The sequence below is a fragment of the Coenobita brevimanus genome, chromosome 15, assembly GCF_032717465.1.
Source record: "Coenobita brevimanus isolate Jiangsu-jjx chromosome 15, ASM3271746v2, whole genome shotgun sequence".
Classification (NCBI taxonomy): domain Eukaryota; kingdom Metazoa; phylum Arthropoda; class Malacostraca; order Decapoda; family Coenobitidae; genus Coenobita; species Coenobita brevimanus.
The window spans coordinates 32,661,723-32,669,222 of NC_136968.1; the positions used below are offsets into that span (position 1 = coordinate 32,661,723).

General features: G+C 41.2%; 1 protein-coding gene across 4 annotated transcripts in view; it reads left to right on the top strand.

The window, feature by feature from the left end:
• Nucleotides 1-7,500, top strand: part of LOC145390765 (adenosylhomocysteinase-like 1) — a 363,626-nt gene that overhangs the window by 218,581 nt on the left and 137,545 nt on the right. Inside the window, exon 1 of one of the 4 annotated variants that reach the window (XM_080265566.1) lies at nt 556-591. The exons of the other annotated variants lie outside the window; for them this stretch is intronic. The gene's annotated coding sequence lies outside the window, so the exon portion shown is untranslated. Of the gene's footprint in view, nt 1-555; nt 592-7,500 lie in introns of those variants that run through there. 4 annotated transcript variants of the gene reach the window in all.

The window sequence follows — 7,500 nt, forward strand, 5'->3', positions numbered from 1 at the left end:
AATTATTGTTTTTATTACTGTAGTTTAAATTTTAACGTTTGAAGTTTGAATGGTAACGGTCGTAACTTTCGCATTGATAACGGTTGTAACGGTGAATACTCCATGGCTATTTACAGAAGTTTTTGCATATTTATTTACTTTTTTTGAAGGATAGAACGTTTTTTATTTTGATATGAATTTTTGGCGTTTTGATTTTGAATTGCAACGGTCGTAACGGTCCTGCATTTGAATATTCCGGGGCTCGTGACTGAGACGATGCTTGCGGTACTGGGGCTGGAAGGCGACTGGCAAAGGCCTGAGGGAAGACCTGGATATTTAAGCCACGCCCACCTGGCCCCTGATTGGTCCAGAAGGCCTTAGCTCCTCCTCTTTTGCTCTCGACGCCTCTGATTGGCTACTGAGATCTCGTCCTGGCTCCTGATTGGCCAGAAGGATACAAGCCACGCCCCCTTCCAGGTCGACCCCTCCTCCAGCCTCGCTCGATACCGGTAGTGGTGGTTGGTTGTGGTTGCGGTGGTAGTGCCTATCTAGTGAGCGGAGGGTGTACACGCTGTCTCTCACGCACACGTCCATAACCTACATAGTGTACATGTAGGTGTGTGTGGGTTATGTAGTTCTAGAAGTCACCATTTTGTGTATGTACGTGTGGACCAGTGTGCACAAGCGGGATTCGTGCACACACACAAAGGTACTGTCTACATATACATAAATTTGCATATGTACTGTTCACGTCTCTTGCCTATGACGCACACAGGTATACATAGGTACGTTTTTTGTGACCTTATGTACGTTTTTTGTGCCCTGAATGACGTTAAAAGAATCATGATTAATAGAAAAAAAAAAGGAAGAAACGAAAATTAAAAAAAATGACAGGAAAGTGGTTTTGAATAATGTAGGAAGGTAAATGAGAAAATAATAAAAATAGATAAATAATAGATAAAAATAAATGAAGTTTAATAAAGGAAATTAGACCCATAAATTTTAAATGATATAGGAAGTAAAGAAAATTTTTTAATATGAAATTGGAAAAACTCGCAATTTTGGAAAATAAGAGGTAAAAAAAATGAACGAAAATTAATGAAAAAAATGAATAATGAAGGAAAATAGTGGAATTACGGACATTGAACCATACTTAAAGGTGTCAGTAGTAGTAGTAGTAGTAGTAGTGGTGGTGGTGGTGATAGTAGTGGTGATGGTAATAGTGGTGGTGTAGTAGTAGTAGTGGTAGTAGTAGTATTAGCAGTGGTAGTAATAGTTGTAGTGGTAGTAGTAGCAGTAGTAGTACTGTAGTAATAGTAGCAGTACCAGCACCAGCAGCAGTAGTAGTAGTACTGTAGTAGTAGTAACAGCAGCAGCAGCAATAGTCGTAGTAGTAGTAGCAGCAGCAATAGTCGAAGTAGTAGTAGTAGCAGCAGCAATAGTCGAAGTAGTAGTAGTAGTAGTATCAGCAATAGTCGAAGTAGTAGTAGTAGTAGCAGCAATAGTCATAGTAGTAGTAGTCGTAGTAGTATCAGCAATGGTCGAAGTAGTAGTAGTAGTAGTAGCAGTAGTAGTAGTAGCATCATTATTGCATACGTGAAAATCAGATCAGATCCACAGAAATATGAAAACTTATGATCACAGCCAAGAGAACGATAATATTAGCCACAGTAAATAGAAAACGAAGGAGAGGAGACGAAGAAATATGGGAAAAAGACGAAAAGAAAAGAAATCTCACAAATAATTCCATAGAGCGAAGTAATTTGGAAAAACAGAAGGTAAGGCTGGATTTTAAGAGTTGTGTTTTAGGTACGTCACACCACTTCCTTTGCGATTTATTTTGCATAGTACCCCCTTGTAACGTTCTCGTTCTTTATACTTGTGGTATTATTATTATTATTATTGTTGTTGTTACTGTTACTACTACTAATACTATTATTATTACTACTACAACTATACTACTACTACTACAAATTATTATTATTATTATTATTATTATCATTATTATCGTTATATTTTCCAATACTAACACACGGTAGGATAATAGGCATTACATACAGAATAAATCGGTAAGAAAAAGGTGTTTGGAGAATTTGATATCTTTGGTTTGAAGGGTTAAGATGCGTTTGTGGGTGTGGGTGTGTGCGAGAGAGAGGGAGGAGGGGGATTGAGAGGGATGGAAGGTTGAAGTGACTGAGAGAGAGAGAGAGAGAGAGAGAGAGAGAGAGATGGGAGGCTGAAATGGCAGTTAGAGAGAGAGGGGGGGGGAGATGGCAAATGGAGAGAGAGAGGACGTGATTGAGTGAATTTGATGGACGGATAGTTGATGGGATGGATGAATGGATGAATGATTAAATGGAAGATGGATGGATGGTTGATGGGATGGATGGATGAATGATTAAATGGAAGATGGATGGATGGTTGGCTGGATGGATGGATGGTTGGCTGGTTGGATGGATGGATGAATAAGTGGAAGATGGATGGATGGTTGGCTGGCTGGATAGACGGTTTGTTGGATGTGTAAATGGATGATTGATTAGATGGATAGATGGTTGATTGATGGATGGATAGGTGGTTGGTTGGTGCATGGATGGATAGGTGATTGGTTGGTGGATTTGGTGGATGGATGGATGGATAAGTAGTTGGTTGGTTGATGAGATGTGTGGATGGATGGATGGTTGGGTGATGAGAGGAGTGGATGGATGGTTGATGGAATGGATGAACGGATGGATGAGTAGATGGATGGATGGATGGTTGGTTGGTTGACTGGATGAACGGATGGATGGGTAGTTGGATGGATGGATGGATGGTTGAATGAATGAATGGATGGATTGTTGGATGAATGAGTGGATGGTTAGTTGGATGGCTGGTTAGATGGATGGATAGATAGGTGGATGAATGGTGGGTTGGACGGATGTGTGTGTGTGTGTGTGTGTGTGAGAGAGAGAGAGAGAGAGAGAGAGAGAGAGAGAGAACAGCGTTTAATTAAAGCAAGAAAAAAAGTTAATTCACCGCCATTTTTTATGCCCAACTCATTAATTTGACTCGGTTGTTTGTTTGTTTGATAGGTACATGTTACATTTTAGTAGCCATCCATCCACTCACCCGATGTAGTGCAGCCTTGAAGTGCCTTGAGAGTAACAGGCCAATTTAGCGTAATCCAGGAAACTATTTGCTACGCTGGGTGGTAACCATATCACCGAATTGGATGCTTTGTGGTCTAGCCGGTTAAGGTGCTGCAGATGAACGAGATACGTATGGGTTTGCGTCTGAAGGAGGGTTGGGATATATATTGTTCATTTAATGCTACTCAGTGCTGCTCAGGGAAGAGGGTCTGGTCATGGTGGTCTCAAATATCTAGAGTGAGACTAACCCCGGCCCCCTACTCTAGTCAATAAAGGTTTAACGCCGCAAGAAAAGATTTATTTTAGTCTATTTGTATTTTGTTTTTGTTTTCTTTATTTTCCATTTTTATTTGTATTTTATTTTCTATTTTGTTTGTATTATTATTTTATCTTTATTTATTTTAGTCTATTTGTATTTTATTTTATCTTTATTTTTTTATTAATTTCTTTTATTTTATCTTCATTTTATTTATTTTATGTATTCATTTATTTTATCTGTATTTTGTTTTCATTTTATTATTTTATCTTTATTCTTTTTTATTAATTTATTTATCTTAACCAGGGCTGATAAATACGTTAATAATTACCTTTATATTTACTACTATTCTGTGTGTGATAATGTTGTAATGTTTATATATATATAGGGACGTGTTAGGAGGAAATGTGACTAGTACGATATATAGGTGTGTATGTGTGTATGCATGTATGTCTCTGGGTATGTGTATGTATTTATGTGTATCTGCACGTATATGTATGTGTTTGTGTGTATGTATCTGTGTATATGTATGCTTGTATGTATGTGTATATCTGCGTATGTATGTATGTGTGTATGGATGTATCTGCGTCTGTATGTATGTATAATCTATGTATGCAAATGTATATATGTATGTATGTGTGTGTGGATGTATGTGTATGTATGTTTGTGTATGTGTAAATGTATATGTATTAATGCATGTGTGTATGTATGTAAGCGTGTATGTGTATATGTATGTATGTATGTCAAGGTTGGATAGTGAGTGACAGGAGGTGTGGCCCATTTTCTTTGCCTTTAATTATAAATAGATGAGAGAGAGAGAGAGAATGGGGGTGTCATATTCCCCCTCTATAATTATCAGTTCTCTCTCTCTCTCTCTCTCTCTCTCTCTCTCTCTCTCTCAAAATGAAAAATAGAGCGTGAATGAAGTAGAAAAAAATGATGATGATGATGATGATGATAGAGGTGGTGGTGGTGGTGATGATGGTGATGATGATCGTGATGATGATGATGATGGAGGTGGTGATGATGGTGGAGGTGATGATGATGGTGGTGGTGGTGGTGAAAAGTGTCGCAACATTTATATTGTCATTGAATACCTGTGTGTGTGTGTGTGTGTGTGTGTGTGTGTGTGTGTGTGTGTGTGTGTGAGGCCAAGAAGGATGATTCAGCTAAGTGAGTAATTGAATGTGTTAAAGAGTAAGGTGTGGAGGTTTGGATAGCATATTAGCACACACACACACACACACACACACACACACACACACACACACACACACACACACACACACACACACACACGCATAGACACACACACACACACACGCATAGACACACACACACACACACACACACACACACACACACACACACACACACACACACACACAGAGTAGCCGCATTTTCTCACCAACGAACGACCCGACCGTAACGCTATTGAGAACCTTTTATCTCAACAACCACAGGGCCGATCACTGCTTCGTTTGCACCCTATGATATCCCCATTCTTTAAGACCCGCTACTGACTGGCTTCATCACACCCACACGCTGCACATGACACGCGGCGAGTGCACAGTGTCTAAGATCATGAAAGAGAGGGGCACAGGCCAGAGAGAGTGTGGTAAAGGCTTGAAACTTGTTAGATAGTTGCGGTAGCCACAATTCAGGGCTTCCCGATTTCAGTGCCCTTGCTCCTACCTCGCAGACAAAGGCGCCTTACTGGTTAGGTGTGTTGTCATTAAGTTTTTAGGTATATATTTTCTTCTTTATTTACTTTCCTGTGTTATTTATTTATTTATTTATTTATTTATTTATTTACTCCGCGCTTTACTGGTTAGGTCTTTTGTCATTGAGTTTTTGCGCATATATTTTCTTCTTTATTTACTTTGCTGGGTTATTTACTGATTTATTTATTTATTTATTTATTTACACAGCGTCATTGCGTAACGTTACTAGGTTCCGTTGAGAATTAAGTAGATGATGCATTGGATATTCCTCCTCCTCCTCCCCTCGTCTTCCCTTCCTCCTCCTCCTCCTCTTCCTCTTCTTCTTCTCTTCCTCCTCTTCCTCTTCTTCTTCTCTTCCTCCACTTTCTTCTTCCTCCTCCTCTTCTCTTCCTCCTTTCTTCCTCCTCCCCTTCTCTTTCTCCTCCTCCTCCTCCTCCTTATCATCATCACCACCACCACCACCACCATTCTTCTTATTACTATTATTATTATTACTATTATTATTATTATTATCCTTGTCATTTTGGTGGTAAATTGATATGTAATATACACAAGATGTAAACAGGATCTGAGAGAGAGAGAGAGAGAGAGAGAGAGAATACGTACCCTATGAGGAACGATTATCATGTGTGTGTGGTGTGTGTGTGTGTGTACGCTTGAGTTGTTTGTTGACGTAGCCATTGCGAAAGCCTTTAGCGTTATCCGTATAATCACACACACACACACACACACACTCAGGTCTGTCTGTCTGTTTGTCTCTCTCTCTCTCTCTCTCTCTCTCTCTCTCTCTCTCTCTCTCAGTAGGCTATATGAAAACTATCTGTAAATATCGTTTTCTTTTCCATTCCTCTTTCTTTCCTTCTTCCCTCCCTCCCTCCCTCCTCCATTCTTTTCTTTCCTTCCTTCCTTCCTTCCATCCTTCCTTCCTTCCCTCCCTCCCTCCTTCCTTCCTTCCCTCCCTCCTTCCTTCTCTCCTTCCTTCCGTCCATCTTTCACTCCGTCCTTCCTTCCCTCCCTCCCTCCGTCCGTCCCTCCCTCCCTCCCTCCCTCCCTCCCTCCCTCCCTCCTTCCCTCCTTCCTTCCTTCAGTCACCCTTCCTAAGTAACTTCTGATATTTCGTGGCGGTGAGAGAGAGAATCTGTGTGTGTGTGTGTGTGTGCTTAGATCATTGTGTGTACTTTTATGTATATTCATGTTTAGATGGCGTGTTTTGATGAGTGACTGTGCGTTTTGTTTATATGTAGTGTGTGTGTGTGTGTGTGTGTGTGTGTGTGTGTGTGTGTGTGTGTGTGTGTGTGTGTGTGCGCGCGCTCAGGAGTCATTGTTACGTAGGTGTGTAAGTGCTTGTCATAATGATTGTGTAAATTTGTGTAAGTATAATACTGTGTGTATGTATATATATATATTTATGTATGTGTTTGTGTGTGTGGGTGTGTATGTATGTGTATGTACGTTATGTAAGTTTTAATATGTATGCGTTTGTATTTGTATTTAGGTATTTATTTGTGTGTGTGTGTGTGTGTGTGTGTGTGTGTGTGTGTGTGTACGTAAGTTGATGTGCACTCTATAATATTCATGGTCACTTCTGATGTTGCATTTATGTGTGTGTGTGTGTGTGTGTGTGTGTGTGTGTGTGTGTGTGTGTGTGTGTGTGTGTGGGTGGGTGGCTGACAGGCTTGAGTACACATGTGCGTGCATATTAGTAGGCGTGTGTGGATGTGTGTGTACAACTAGTTTGCCAGTTTGCCATAAAACACACACACACACACACACACACACACACACACACACACACACACACACACACACACACACACACCGTTCCCTCCCTACCATCGATTTGGCCCTCTTCCCTACCTCTCTCCCTCCCTCGCTCCATCTCTCTCTCTCTCTCTCTCTCTCTCTCTCTAGGTGACAAATCTTACAAGGAGGCGAGAAAGAGAGAGAGAGAGAGAGAGAGGGAGGGAGGGAGAGAGAGTGACAGGGAGGGAAACTGGAGAGAGAGGGAGGGGGAGTAAGATGGAGGGAGGAAGGAGGGAGAGGTAGATAGGTAGGTAGGTCGATAGGGAGGGAGGGAGAGAGAGAGAGAGAGAGAGAGAGAGAGAGAGAGAGAGAGAGAGAGAGAGAGAGAGAGGGAAAGAGTTGGGTAGGTACAAGTAGATAGGGAGGGAGGGAGAGAGTGACAGGGAGGAAGGGAGGATGATGACAGGGAGGGAGGGAGGGAGGAAGATCTGCTAAGTAAGGAAGAGAAAGAAGGTCAAGAGGAGATGAGAGATAGGAAGAGGAGGAAGAAGAGGAAGAAGAGAAGGAGGAGAAAGAAGAAGAGAGGAGGAGAAAGAAGAAGAAGAGAGGAGGAGGAGGAAGAAAAAGAGAGGAAGGGGAGAAGGAGGAAGAAGAAGAGAGGAGGAGGAGGGGG